This window comes from Pseudopodoces humilis, chromosome 18 (genome assembly GCF_049639895.1).
Source record: "Pseudopodoces humilis isolate 2021_Gansu_Grassland_sample_001 chromosome 18, ASM4963989v1, whole genome shotgun sequence".
Taxonomy (NCBI): domain Eukaryota; kingdom Metazoa; phylum Chordata; class Aves; order Passeriformes; family Paridae; genus Pseudopodoces; species Pseudopodoces humilis.
In genome coordinates this window covers 15,751,437-15,765,803 of record NC_142217.1, presented here as the reverse complement: position 1 = coordinate 15,765,803, position 14,367 = coordinate 15,751,437, and the positions used below count along the sequence as shown (strand labels likewise).

Sequence of the window (14,367 nt, the reverse complement as noted above, 5' to 3'; positions counted from 1 at the left end):
TCTCTGGGGAGCAGAGATTACAGAGGTGGTGGGGGCTTGGAGGTGATGGAAGGCTTTTACGTTTGGGGAGTGCTGGAGGCCTCAGTGGGGGGCTTTGGGGTTAGTGGGGTTTGTGGAGGGATCAAAGGGGGGACTTTGGACAGGCTGTTGTCCATGAGAAGGGAGTGACTCCACGTCGAGACGGATGCAGAAAGTTGTTGCATCCCCCCATCTCCTTTTCCTGAAGTTGAGTGCCTTCTTCCAGACCACCTTGTCATTGATCTGCTTTTTCCCAAAGTACTGGAACCTTCCTGTACCTCTGAGTGGGCAGAGGTGTTGGTTTGGTGTAGAGACCCAAATACGAACTTGGTTTTCAGCCTGGAGGCTGAATTGTGGTTTTGGTAACGCTTTGGTGCCATTAGCAGGTTATTCTGAGCAAACTTTCACTGTGTGGCCACTCAAGGCCTCCCTGGGCTGCTGTGGCTACTCCCTCCCTCCCACAGATGTGTTCTTTCATGGCTACTCATGTTTTGGTCTGGGTTGCCATGGCTGGAGCAACGAAGAGAAAGGAGAAAGCCTGAGCATCACTTGTGCAGAGTTTGGTAACTCTGAGTTTTCACCTCAGCTGGGTGGGCTCTGTTTTCCTTTCTGCAGGTTCCTCCTGCTTTCCTCTGTTAGGCCCTGAAGAAATTTAAGATCTCTGACATTGCGGTGGGAAGGAACAGGCAGGCTCAGGTTCCTGCAGTGCAGGAGGGCGGGCAGTCCCAAAGCCAAGGTGATGCTCAGCCGAGCATGTCTCCTGCAAGGGAAGGCTGGGAGAACTGGGATTGTTCTGCATGGAAAAGAGAAGGCCTTGGGGTTTCTTGGGTTTTTGTGGCCTTCCCATACCTGAAGGGAACCTGCAGGAAAGATGAAGAGAGACTATTTATAAGAGTTTGGAGTGACAGGACAAGGGGGAATGGCTTCAAACTGACAAAAGGGTAGGGGTAGATGGAATATTGAGAAGAAATGCTTCCCTGTGAGGGTGCCCTGGCACAGGTAGCCCAGAGAAACTGTGTCTGCCCCATGCCTGAGAGTTCAGGCCAGGCTGGATGGGACTTGGAGGAACCTGGGATAGTAGAAGGTGTCCCTGCCCATGGAAGGGGTGGAATGAGAGGGTCTTTAATGTCCCCTTCCACCCAAACCATTCTGTGATTCTATAACATACAGCTATACATAGTCTAGCCTATAGCTATTCTATGTTGATTTGATGGAAGTCTTTGAAAATCATAGTGGAGAAAATTTTGCTGAGTATCAGCTCATGCCTCAAACCTCTTTTCTAGTCCTTTCCTCATTCCCATGTGCAGGGACACCCCCTGGTCGAGGTAAAAGGCCCTTGCATGGGTGAGTCTCACGCTGTGCTTTGAGCATGGCTGGGCTCTCTTTGCCAGGCTATATGGAGCATATGTATAACTAGCTGTTTATTCTCAGCCATCTGGGGTGTTTATTTCTTCTGCTGAGGGAGAGAAGTGCCAGGAATCAGAGGAGAATAACGAGAACAGCTCAAGTGAAAGGTGATTTTAGAGTGGATTGTCTTTGTTGTGTTTGGCCATCAGAGCACCCCTGCCAGGACAGCTGCTGCTGGGCCAGGCCTCTGCCTCAGCCTGGGAAGGGAAGGCAGCAGTTTCTCCTCTCTTCATTGGCAGCTTCTTTTAGCATCACTCAGTGGTTTGAAGGAGCTGAAGAATTGTTGAGGGGCAGGAGGGCTAAAATCTGCTTTTTCAGCCTTCTGCCTCTTTAACTCCAGAGTGCAAAGGTTTTCACAGCTCTCACATCCCTTTGCTCGCTGAATGAGCGGTCGCTGCCAACTTTGAGGCTTTGAACACTGAGCTGCTTCCATCAGATAAGGTTAGGTGTGCAGCTTCCCTTAATGCAAAATTCAGCTGCACTTTCAGAATGTGTTGGGTTTTTTTACTCCCAGGGGGAAGAGATAACTGCAGATTTTATTTTGGAAGACAAATTTTTCTGCTTCTCCTATCGCTGCCAGTTATCCCTTTCTGAGACAGCAGTAAAACAAAAGCATGCCTTGTTCTCAGACACTGCTATTTGCCCAGTGCTTCCACAGTTTGTTTTTCCAATGAGCTTGTGGAATATAATTTTCACTTATGTTTCTCTTCATTCTTTGAAAGAAATTGAATAATTTTGTATTTCTGTTTAAACATATTGTGTTGTACACAGTTGTGATGTTTTCAAGCAAGGCCTAACACTCACCATAAGGGAGAAGTGCAGAAAATCCTGTAGGTCCATCAGCACACCAAGAATGTGTGTTCTCTGCCAGGAAGTAGCAGAGGTTCACCAGAAGATTTAATTAGGCCTCTACAATATCTGCAGATAAATGCCAGGTCTGAAAGAACAAAGATGTCAGAAAAGGTCTGGGGAGAGCTGAGAGAGGTAATACAAGGGATTTTCTCTTTTCTCCTCTTTATCTGGATAATGTCTGAAGCTAGGCAGGCTTTTTATGTTAACTCTTTTGCTTAATGTGGGAAAGTAATGCTAGGATGAGCTCAGAGGATTTGTAATGGAGATGGATAGAGTCTCCTGCATCTAAAGTGCCACTTGAAATGGCAGCCAGGTTCCTCATGGCTGAAACCTACCTGATTTTTGGACTGGCTTATATGGTACCCTCTATCTAATTCCCACTGGTGACACAGCAGAAACAATATAAGCCATCACCATGGCTGCTAATTACTAACCTCACCTAATTTTGCTATAATACAATGATTGACCTGTGGACGCTCAGCTGTCCTTGTGTCTCCAACAAAGTCCTCTCCTGAGAAGAGTGGTTGGTTTTCAGTGGGGCTGTTGTGTGGAAGGCAGGCAGCTGTATCTGAGAGATTCCTGAGCTCAAAAAAACCACCCATTTTCATTCCATATTGCTTTTTACCTGAAGGTTGCTGTGAAGGGAGCTTATAGCATCATTTTACATATAAACCAAAATTCTCACCCAGAATTTTGTAGCAGAATCCAATACTTCCCAAAGGTTTTGTGAGGTGTTTTTCAGAAGGTCTTTATGAAGGCTGGTGAGAGTCTAGAGGTGGAATTGGGTGCCATGGGTTTTGCAGGCTGCCAAGAACATTGAGATTGACAAGATCCTTTGTGGCATTGGGTGCTGGCCCAGTTCTTACGACTGAACTGTTTATTTTTTCCAATCACCACTGTGAATACCATCTTGAAGAATATCCTGAGCAGTGGGGAGCAGAAGAGCAGGAAGATATGTAGTAAAGCAGCACTGACAGACTGCTTGCTGTGTGGAGAGGGATCAGCCTGGAGAAAAAGCTGCAATTTACAGTAGTGGGAATTTGCCTTGAGATTCACCATCCTGCCATAAATTGTGTTTTTATCTTTCTTTGTTCAATGGAGCCATCTTTAAAGTGTCACCACTCTATTCAAGGTTATTAGAACAAATACCCTTGCTGCAGGTTAGCGAAAACATCTTTGACGATTAAAGCTGATTGAATTACAAGAATGTGGAGTGCTGGTGACTCTTTTTTGGCCATTCTGTTTATTTGATAGTGGCCATATGGCTTACATGTGAGGACACAGGAAAGCCTGATTTAGGTTGGGTTTTTTTTGGTTTTACTCTGGAGGCTTTGCAAAGGCTTCAAGGAAGTGCTTATTTGTTTGAATCCAAACCAAACCTTGCTGTTGCCCTTCTCATGCAGGTGCAAAGGGCTGACCTGGGGCAGTGAGGTGTGAAATGGGCTCCTCACAGGGTGCTGGACAGGGGCAACAAGGTCAGTTTTGGTCAAACTCTGGTCAGGGCTGTGTGTGCTGCTGAACTCAGCTCTTCTCACTGCAGCCCCAAATCTGCCTGACCCAGAACCAAAGACCTCCTCTGGGAATGAAGTTCAGCACCTGAAATAAGTGCAGTGAGACTTGAAAGTTAATTTTTAACAATACAGTAGAAATGAAGTTGTCCTGTGTGGCTGAGAGTGGGAATCAGGTGCTGCTGGTTTACACCCCTGGTCCCTGTTGCAGAAGAGAAGTTTCAATGCACAGTGCTGGTCTGGGCACTTGGAGTCTGTTTTTGGGGAAGAAACAGTGTGGTGATTTAATACAGAGTATTGTTTAAGGAGGCTACAAAAACAAGGTTTCAGCAAAAGATACAGAGGCACTTTATTGAAGCAACAGTGAGGCAGACAGCTCTTCAATTTATTTTTCTCAAAGCACTTGCAGTTTCCATTCAAGGCTTTTAAACTGATAATATATATGGTGGATACAGGCTGTATTCAGAGCTGCTGTTTTGTTTCCCCCCCCACCCTTTTTTTTTTCTGTTTTTATTCTTTTTAATGGGAAAAATGCTTCAGCTAAGGGGGTTTAAAACGCTTTTTTATTTTCCCTTCTATAAGAAGCACTTGAGCCTTTTCTTCAGGTTTCTTATATCTCTAAGATTTTTATGATTCTTAGAATAAAAACAGTTCCTAAATAAATTAGTTGATGGCTGCATGTAGGAACAGAGAAATGCATTAGAGCCAGCAGCCCCTGGTACTCCTGTGGGAGGCATTAATCCAGGCCTTCTTGTCCAAAATTTCCCTAAGTTTGCCTCAGAGTAAACTTACTACCTTGCTGTGCTGTAAGTGAAACATTTTTTTTCATTAGCTGAGCCTTTCCTCAATGCTAGAAATCAGTGTTTAAAGTGCACAGCATAATCTTAGGATGTGGGTCCCGTAAAATATCATTTTTGCAGCGTGCTGTTGGGCTCTGAATTCTCTCTCTCATCATTCATTGCCTTATAATGAAATAAAACACCCTTTGCATTTACCCACAACTATTGAAGCATTGTTCCTTATTCTAAGGAAAGTTTTTCTCCATACAAGGTGGCAGTAACTCTTCTTGCTGTATCAAAAAGATTAATTTTTCAGTGAAAAGGGCACAGAAGTTCTCAGAGCTGAAGTACTTTTCTAGGTGCTCCTGTAGCTGGTCAGTTGTTAGAAACCCACTCCCCACCACTCATTCAGAATTGTGCTTGTCATGCAAAAAGAGCCTGATGAAGTGCTTTTAGTTTTATAAGATTATTTGGATCTGCTTTCACTTCATGACAATGGATTATGTTGTAAGGAAAATCTCCATGAAATACGTAAATGGATGTCTTTGCTTTTGAAGGAGCAAATAAATACTGAGTCGTGAGTCTGGCAAACTTGGAGAAACTACGTACACGTGTGAAGCTGGGTAATTAGTATAATGCCATTTAATACTGGGTTACTAAGACTGGATTTATTTTATAGGCACAAAAGCAGATTGTAGTTCATGAAGGTATTATAACATGTATTTTTGGGTAATGCTGTTTTATCTCTTTCAGCATGGTACGCTTAAATGTATATTCCATATGCTTCTAATAGCCATCTATATGTGAGAGTGAGGACAGCTTGTTCCCAGTTTGTTACTGCTCTGTTCATGAACTCAGCAGATTTTTTTAAACTGCATATTTAAAATATGCTTGCCTAAAAAAACCACAGAAAATCCCCACAAACCCTTCCTACTGATGTAATATTTCATCCAAAACAATTTTCCCCCCAAAAACGTACTCTGTGTTTTCCTTAATGAGGAACAGTTTTAAGGTAGGCAGACTTCCCTATGATTTTGGAAACTATGTTGAGTTTTTAATTAACAATTTTTGAAAGTGTTGAAGGCATTTCTGGTATTCTCAGTGGCAGTGCTCGGTGGAGGGACAGCAGCAGCTCTTGCAGAAGTTTTGGTGAGATGATCCTTTCCTGGGAAGGTGCTGCCTGGTACCTGCAGGGCTGGGGCTGTTCAAGGCTGGCCTGGCAACCTCCTTCCTCATCTGGTGTTTCCTACATGACTAAAAGTAATTTCATCCTCTGTGTTTGGGTTTAAAATCTGTACAATGTGTAGGTGATAAATGCTTAAAGAGCACAGGGAGGAAGGACATTGTGGGAGCCCTGAGAAGTGAGAAAGTGCCCTGAAAGCTCAGCCCGTGAAATGCAGCAATGAGTCTGCACAGATCATCCAGAACTAGTTTTCCTCTTTCTCATTTGCATCTGCCTGGGGAATTATTAGTTTTCTATGTAAAAGAAACTTGTTGCTGAGCATAAAAATCCTACCAAGGATAGATAAGCCTTATCTTCTGTATTTGTGTAGTTATTCTGCTGATGGTTCTGCCTGATTGTTTCAGTTACTGTCAGTGGCAAAAGGCTCGTTTGAAATTGATGATTCTTCAGCACAAAAGATACTGGTCTAAAAGCTTTGTTAGAGCTGGGTCTCTCTTCCCATACAAGCAGCTCCTTTGCTTCAGGTGAGCATGTTTTTGTACAACCCAGGGAGTCAGATCTTCCAGCTATAGGTAACACTTCCCATTGCTCAAGAAGGGGAAATGCAAATTAATCCAGCCAGTCTATTATTGGCAGCTCTGTCTTTAAATTTAGATGTACAGTCCATGATTGTTTTCTACCTGCCAGAATTAAAAGTTGGGCTCCACAATGCACCAACTCACTTCAAAATCAAAGATTAAGGATGTAAAAAATCCATGCCTGTCTGTGTTTGAGCAATTCCTGGCATGGCTGTGTATGGATTATTTACCCATGCTCCTGGATCTTGGTTCAGAGCATTTGGCAGCTCGGTGTGGTCTCAGGGAGCATCAGGAGACTCAAAAATGAGGAGATACTCAGAAGAAACCTGTTGAATAAGTTGGTTGGTTACCTTGTAGCCTCCTTACTCCTTGAGAGTAGGACAGCTTGTTCCCCAGCTGGTCCTGAGAAACCTTCTGGGTTAAATTATCTTGGGAAGAAATTCTTTGTTCAAATTCAGATCAGGGAAAACACACACAAAGTGAAGGCACAGATTTGTGTTGTAAGCTGTTTAAACTGTGTTTGAATACCAAGAATTTTTCAGAGCACTGGTTTCGTGTTCTTAAGGCAGAAAAGACTTTGTTGCATCCCAAATGTGGTCAGGAATGTTGAAGATGTTAACTTGAACATGTTGCATCCTCTTTATTTTCATGGGATACGTTTACTGCAAGAAGTATGACTGTTTTCCTATTTGACCCAAATAACAAAAAAAAAATCCTGTTTTTTGCCTAGCTTAATAAATGCAGAAAATCCCTTTAAAAAATCTGGTATTTCCTGACTTTTTTTTTTTTTTTTAACTTTTATTTTGTCTCAATTATAGCTTTCTGCATTTATATTCCTTTTGGAAGGAAGGGGGTGCCTTTCCTTGCCCATAAACACAAAAAGCTACCTAGAGCATATTAAATAAATTGCAAGCTTCAGCAGCTTTGCCAGCAAATTTTGGAAAGTTTTATGATATTCTGGGCCTACAGGTGAGAGATATTTCACAGCTTTGTCTTCTGAGACTAATAAATATCTGTGTATATTAAATAGAAGCATTTTGCTTAAGCTTTGGTGACCAAATACTTACTGAAATACAGATAACTTTTTTTTAAAAAAAAGTCTTCAAGCCTTTAATTAGTAATTTTAATTAATAATTTTGTCCAAGAAGTCCTGCCTAAATAAGGTTTTGACTGAAGTGATCCAGAGATGAGATATTATGTTGTAGCTTTTCTTCCAAAACCTTGTTGATTACAATTGAAGCAATGGACATCTGTTAGGCTCAACATTTTCCCCTCTTTTATATAAGTTGTTGAGGATCTTAACTCCTCAGTTTTCACCAAAAAGCTCTCTGATCAGTTCAACATGAGGAATTTCACCAGTTAATTGGTTCCTAATTTAAGGATTAGGAGAGAAAATATGCAAATTTTATTGGAATATTTCATCTGGAGTGAATCATGAAATCCGTCTCCACACTGTGACCCAAGGTATTTCCTGAATTCTGTCTATTTTCCTGAGTAGTTGTTATGGGATATAGGCATGATAATAAGATGATTGATAGTGGGATGTAGAGGTTGGGCTGGATGCAGCATGTATTTGGGTTTGTGTTACCCTGAGCTCACATTTAAGCTGTTGTAGTAAATATCTTGTATTTTTCATTATCTTTGAGCTGCCCTTTCTCTACTGATTTTCGGTGGTTTTAATTAGAAGGGTATTTTGCTGAAAAGAGCGAACTCAGACCTTTGTGAAATTTTCTGCTAGTACAAATAATGGTAAATCTGAAATCACTTATTAGACAAGAAGTTGTTATGGCAACTATAAGATGGCTAATCAGAGAGTGAGATCAGTTTTTATTTACAAGTGTAATGAGCAATTAAGTTTGAGCAGCTGTCAGACTTGGAAAGTGATTAAAGTTCAGCAAACAACCCAAATGGGTCAGTGTTCAGTTCTGATGGTTTTCTGACACTGCAGCTTGATCATCTGTGGGTTTTACCTACTATAATTAAAACTGCCTTTTAAATCCCCATCCGTGCCAATGACTTGGCATAGCCAATGAGTAGAAAAACCTCTTTTTCCTACCAGGTTCCTTAATGGGTTTTGGCCTGGAGTCTTGCTGTGGGTAATGAGGTATTTCACGTGTAGCATTCCTTAAAGCAAAGCTCAGTTTGGATGCAGAATCATCTCCTGGCTGTGGTGATCACCAGGAGGGAGCTGGAGCGGTGCAGCCTCGCTCAGCCTTTGCACCTCTAAAGGCTCCCTTTCATTAAAGGCAGCATTATGCAGTTGTTGGTTGCTTAGGAAGCTGCTGCTGGGCTCAGGGGAAGGATGTGCACAGTGTACATGAACATTAAACCCAAAGGAAGTGGAGAAAGTCGTGATTCACCCAGAAAAAAGAAGGAATGCCCAGGAGAGGCTGACCTTGGTCGGAGCTGGTGAAGCTCTGTCATTGGGCTGGTCACAGTGAACAGGGCAGGCTGCTCATCCTCATGGTTTTCCCAAGCAGGAGGAGCTAGTTCTCTGCAAATTCCAAAAGATTGAACATGTTCTCAGTGGGAAGGTTACCCTCCCATCCATACTCTACACCAGATCATCCTGTTTCGTTGCTGGGGTTTGCTCCCCTGCTGCACGTGTTAAATAAGCCAAACTGTTTGTAAACCTTGCTCAAAATTTGTGTTCTATTTAGAACTTTAACTGTCCAAGACAGTTAAACCAGTAGTTATTTTCCAAAATTACGCTGCAGTCCCCTGATACATTTACATTTTTATTAATTTTGCCACACTAATGGTGTGATGTAATAGAGGCAGTTGCAGCGGAACGTGAAATGGATTGGGACAGCTCCTGACCTGAAGAATTTACAAAGTCGTGTGCCTAGATAACACAAGTTGGTGAATGGGGACTTAAGGGAAAATTAAAATGACAGTCTCAGAAATAGGCATTTGCATACTTGACCTAAACTTCTGGTATTTACATTTTCTATTTATCAGTCTTTTTCAGGCTTATCTACAGCAGTGGCACATGAGAAACAGAGCTGTAAAAATGGAACAGAATTTTTAGTAGGGTTATTAGAGACCAAGAAATCCACATTTCTCAGCCCCCAAGATGGGATTGCACATACGTATCTCGTTATTGCTGTTGCCTGATTTGCACTCGGGTTTCCTGAGGAGATTGCTTGGAAGTGTTTATCTGCTAAGCTTCTGCAGGCATAGCTTCGTGGAATGGGCAGCTGGCAGCAGAGCCTTTCAGTGACCACAGCATTGGCAAAAGTAATTCCTGTCACCTAGTGGAAGAGAAGCCAGCTCTCCCCTCCTCCCATGGTGAGCACTTAGTGTATTCCAGACGCTGATCCTCAAGCCGTGGAGATTTTGGAGAATTGGGATGGGGTTGGAGCTTGCTGCCTCTTGCACAGGCCTGGTGTCATCCTGTACAGCACTGCAAGGGAAGGCTGAAAAATTGAAATGCAAACTGAAGCCTTCACACTAGAAAACATGACCCATCAACCCTCAAAAGCTTCCTCTGTCTAGGACACAGCTCTCACCTTCATAGTTGTAGGAGAGCTGGGGGTGGGAACATGCATGTGGAATATGTAAAGCAAGAGCTGTTGCATTTCACTTGTAACACATTTTAATTATCACCTGTGAACGCTTGCTTAAAACTTTCATGTAGCACGCTGCAGCAAAGGAGTAAACCTGTTCTTGTGAGCACCTCCTTGTAGAAATGGGAGATTTTGCCTAGTTTTTCCCCTCACTCAGTAGTGTTTTCAGTTTTTTTTAGGAATGTGAAAATGTGGGCAACTGATTTTAGGAGTAACCTGTAAAAAATAATACAAATAATTCTAATGTAGGAGCGTGATGATTCTTTCTGCCTCCTAGTTTGTTTGCAGCAAACATGTTACAAGTGAGCAGGTGGGAGGGGGAGTTTGAAATATATGGAGATGGATTTTTAGAGTTTGCAGCTGACGTGGATTAAAAATTCTTAGAACATTTCATCCATGAAAGGCAATTAGTTTTGTTTTATGAATATGAAAAGCACGTAGCTTGTAAGTACTGGAGTGAAGTCCCAAGTGAGTTATTAGGACTTGCTTTACTCATGTAGTACAAAATTGGCCATCAAGAGCTGATAGATTTCAAATATAGCTCACTGACACACTGATCATCCATAACTTTTCATAAAGTCATTTTTTTTGGGCTCACCTGTAATTACTGGATGTTGTTGAAGTCCTGAATGGGACAGATAGTCACAGATCAGGACACCTCCTTGCTCTTGATGGTTATTACAGCATGTTGTGCTGCTGGGATATAGAATTGTGATACCTCTCTGCCTGCTTTCCTTACTTTCAGCTGCCCCTTTCTCTGAGATTCGTAAGTTAAGGCTGATAAAATGAATGGAGTCTGCTCTTTTCTTTTAGCAGTTGGTTTTTCTGGCATTAGGAAAAATTAATGCAGTCATTGGTTTTGGATTATTGGGGTTGTCTGTATGAGTAGTTCTCAGCCACTAATGGGTGCTTGGAAAATGATGATTTTTTTGAGCTTCTTTGTTTGTTTGGGGGGTTTTTTGGAGAGCCAAAACTGTTAAGAAATTTGGTATTTCTAGAGTTAATCAGCAGATGTTACTCATCCAGTATGTCAGTGCTTTAACACCTGAGATTCTCAGTTAAGGAACTGGTAGCCCAAGTTAAGGAATGACGTAGCCCCTCCAATGGTCCAAATTCCATGGAGAAACTAAAACGGGATGAAAACTCTTCGGCAAGTGGTGGGCTACAATCTAAGTTCTGGCTATGGAAATGAGTAAATGTTGATGATTTTGTTATAAAACACTGGCTGCTGGACAGTGTTCAAAGGAGAAGGAGATTTGGGTACCCATCCTGATGCACTGGCCTGTTTAAACAACACCGTGCTGATAAATTCTCCCACACAGAATCATACAGACACGTCTCAGCAGTCGCAGTTAAATTTAGAAAAGGCAAATCTGAAGGAGACCATTTCATCACCCAGGAGATTTTAATTTATGCTTTCATGCCTCTCATCCAGAGAAGAAAGATGGACACTCAGAGTGGGATGATATTAAACTACTGGAAGTGTTGCCTAATAGATCACAGATGTCTGTGAAGTGGCAAGTCATCATCCCCCCGACACAGCAGGACGAGGGGACACTGTCACGAGATGTGACATGTCATAAAGGATCATTGATTTCTTGCTCCCCTACTGTAAATCAAACATCTCCATTCAAATCCATTAAAATCCATTAATACAGGGCGCAGATTTTAAAATGGCTTTGACATTTCTGATTGAAGGCCTGGGCGTATCGATTCCTGACGTGAGCAGGTCCCTGTTTGTCAATCGTAAAGTAGCACCATCATCTGAAAATCGTGGGTTGGCAGCAAGGTGGGAATCTAGCCAAGGTCGCTAAAAGAGATGAGGAAACGTGCAGTGAAGGCTGAATTTTGGGGGAAAGTGCCTCTGAATCATGCAAATGGCTTGATGAGCTGGGAGCTGTTTGTGTATGACCTCGCTCTGAAGGACGGCTATTTACAGTACATGGGTCAACATGTGAGCTCTGATGAGTGTCAGGGCATGGGAGGAAGGTGTTTTTCTGTGCTTTGTTTCTAAAGCTGTGTAGAGTGGAGAAGTCAGATGGATTTCACTGTGTTTTAAAGAAGCAGTAGTGTCTCTCTGCCATCTGTTTTGGAAGACAGCAACTCACATACACATGTCATTTAGTGGAGTTTGCTGTCAGCAGCAACAATTTCTGCTGATGGGAGAACTTCAGGGAGAAGATTCATAACAAAAGTCTTTATTGTATAGAAACACACCGTTCTGCTTGGGATCCAGCTTCCAAATGCTTTTAAGGACTGTGACTAAACTACCATTTATGCCTGAGATGAGAGACATCTGAGTGCAGAAGCTGCCTGGACCAGGTTCTCCTGCCAGGCCTTTTTTGTGCAATACAATTGCAGATGGGAAGGTCCGGCTGGTTTTACACCCTGCAAATGTATCAAGACCTTTGAGATGTGATAAACTAAGTGAACCATGCTGATATGTTCCCTTGTGTGCTCTGATATTATTAGAGGGTTTTCTGTTTTGGTTTTCTTTTTGTTCAGGTGAAGCTCTGATCTGAGCACGAAAGAAAAGTTTTCTTTGTTGTACAGCTGTTAATATTTGTTTAGTATGTATTAATCCATTCACCTTGCTCCTGAAACTGCAGTGCAGCTATGCTCAGTTAATCACCTGGAGTTTCCTGCACCTGAGAGGCTGAATTTGTGGGAGATGATGGGTGATGTTTTTTCTGCAGCATATCTAAATCACGAGAATGTTGTAGCATGACTGTGAGTACCGTGAGGTCCTTAAAAAGGACTGTAATTGCGTACTATATATTCATGATTGCAGGTATGTGTGATCTGGAAAGCAGGTTGGAGGAAGTTTGGCATTTGGGTGGCACCTTCAAAAAGAAGAAAACCTGGAAGTTAATTGGAGAAAATGACAGTTCCCAGTTTACTGCTGTGCCTTCCAACAGCACTCGAGCTAAATACTCATTAGGATTGCAAGTATGCATGTCCACAGTGTCTCGTTATTTTATTTTAACATAGACTCTGCAGCCATTGCCAGCTATTCATTTATTCACCACCAGAAACTTCGGCAAAACAATTAACAGAGGATAAATGACTCGATCCTAAAGAGTTTCAGTGTGAGCATAGCTAAAAAACCAAGTGAAAAATCACAGTGCTCATGACAAGTGGATGGCCAGTGCTGCAGCAGTCCAACCCAAATCACGTTTTCTGTAGTCCTTTGCCGTTCAGATTGAGCCCGTTTGTTCTAGCTGACTGGCTTTTTCCTTGGAAGTGTGAAGCTCAGCATTTTCAGAACAGTGTGAAATAAGGAATGTAGAAAAAGGACTTGGAGCAGTGAGGTGGCTAATTGAAAAATGCTCTTGGAGCTGTGCGCTCTAACAAAGAAGCTGGCAGGGTTTTATGAGTAAGTCACTCCAGAGTTGAGTTTTGATCTTGAATTTTGAATGAGTCACATTTATATTTTAATAGGAGCGTTTTGATAAAAAGGAACAATCCTCCTGTTGGTTACCATAATGTCTAAGTGGCCATGACTGTCTTTTTAAAAGCAAATATAGAAAAACAAGAATAGACTGTTGGGTCCAGGAGTATCCAAGTGTGTTATTTGAGTGTCTGTCTCCCAAGTGTGATGCCTTGAACTCAGCAGCTTTGTGAGTACTGGGGGTCTTTGGTCTTATCTTCATTTTGCTTGGACAGCTGAAATATGTTTCCATGGCCTCTTTATGGTCTTTCCCTGGATCTTATTGATGGTGCTTCAAGGGGGTCATTGATGAATTATTGAATCCTAGAGAGACAACTGCAGTCACAAAATGTAATGGTGCTTTAAAGTGTAAAACAGTTCTATAGGCTACAGCTCAGAGATGTAATTGTCCCGCTCGTTTGAGCAATCTTGTCTGGTTTGCATTGCCTTGTAAAACCATTGCTATTTTCCTGAAAGCCCAGTCTGTAAAAGCATTTTTCTTTCACCCTCAGCTGATGCCCCTCACTTCTGAGAGAGCAACACTGCATTGAAGGGAGGGGGGGCAGCAGGATGGAAGCAAAAACCTGGTGATACAGCGGCTTCTTCTGATCCCTGTAATGCAGAGTGAAATATAACATATCTGACTGTTTGATTCACTAATTTCAGTGGTGGAGCACAGCTGGTAGGCAGGTGGACTGTTAAGAGACAAGACAAAGATCTAAGATCTGCAATCTTATGAACTTCCAAGCAAAAAGGAAAAAAGAAAAGCAACCACAAACCCCAAGATGTTTTATGCTGTTTGAACACCAAACACTTTTGGAGGGAAGGGGAGAATTTTGGACTTGGATCTTTCTTGGGTTTGGATCTCTCTAACACGATGCACTGGTGTGCATGTTTCTTGCATAAATAGAAGGTGATTTTTTGTGTGTAATAGAAAAATGTGTGAATTGAGAGTCTCTGAAGCAACATCTGGAGAAGACCCAAGAGAGAAAAACTGTGAGTTCTGTGAACAAAAAGATCTGTTCATTCGTGAGATTCTGATA

The 14,367-nt window shown here is 42.2% G+C and overlaps 1 protein-coding gene across 4 annotated transcripts in view; it reads left to right on the top strand.

The window, feature by feature from the left end:
- The window catches only part of TOM1L2 (target of myb1 like 2 membrane trafficking protein), a 57,051-nt gene that overhangs the window by 405 nt on the left and 42,279 nt on the right, over positions 1-14,367 (top strand). The window lies entirely within an intron of this gene.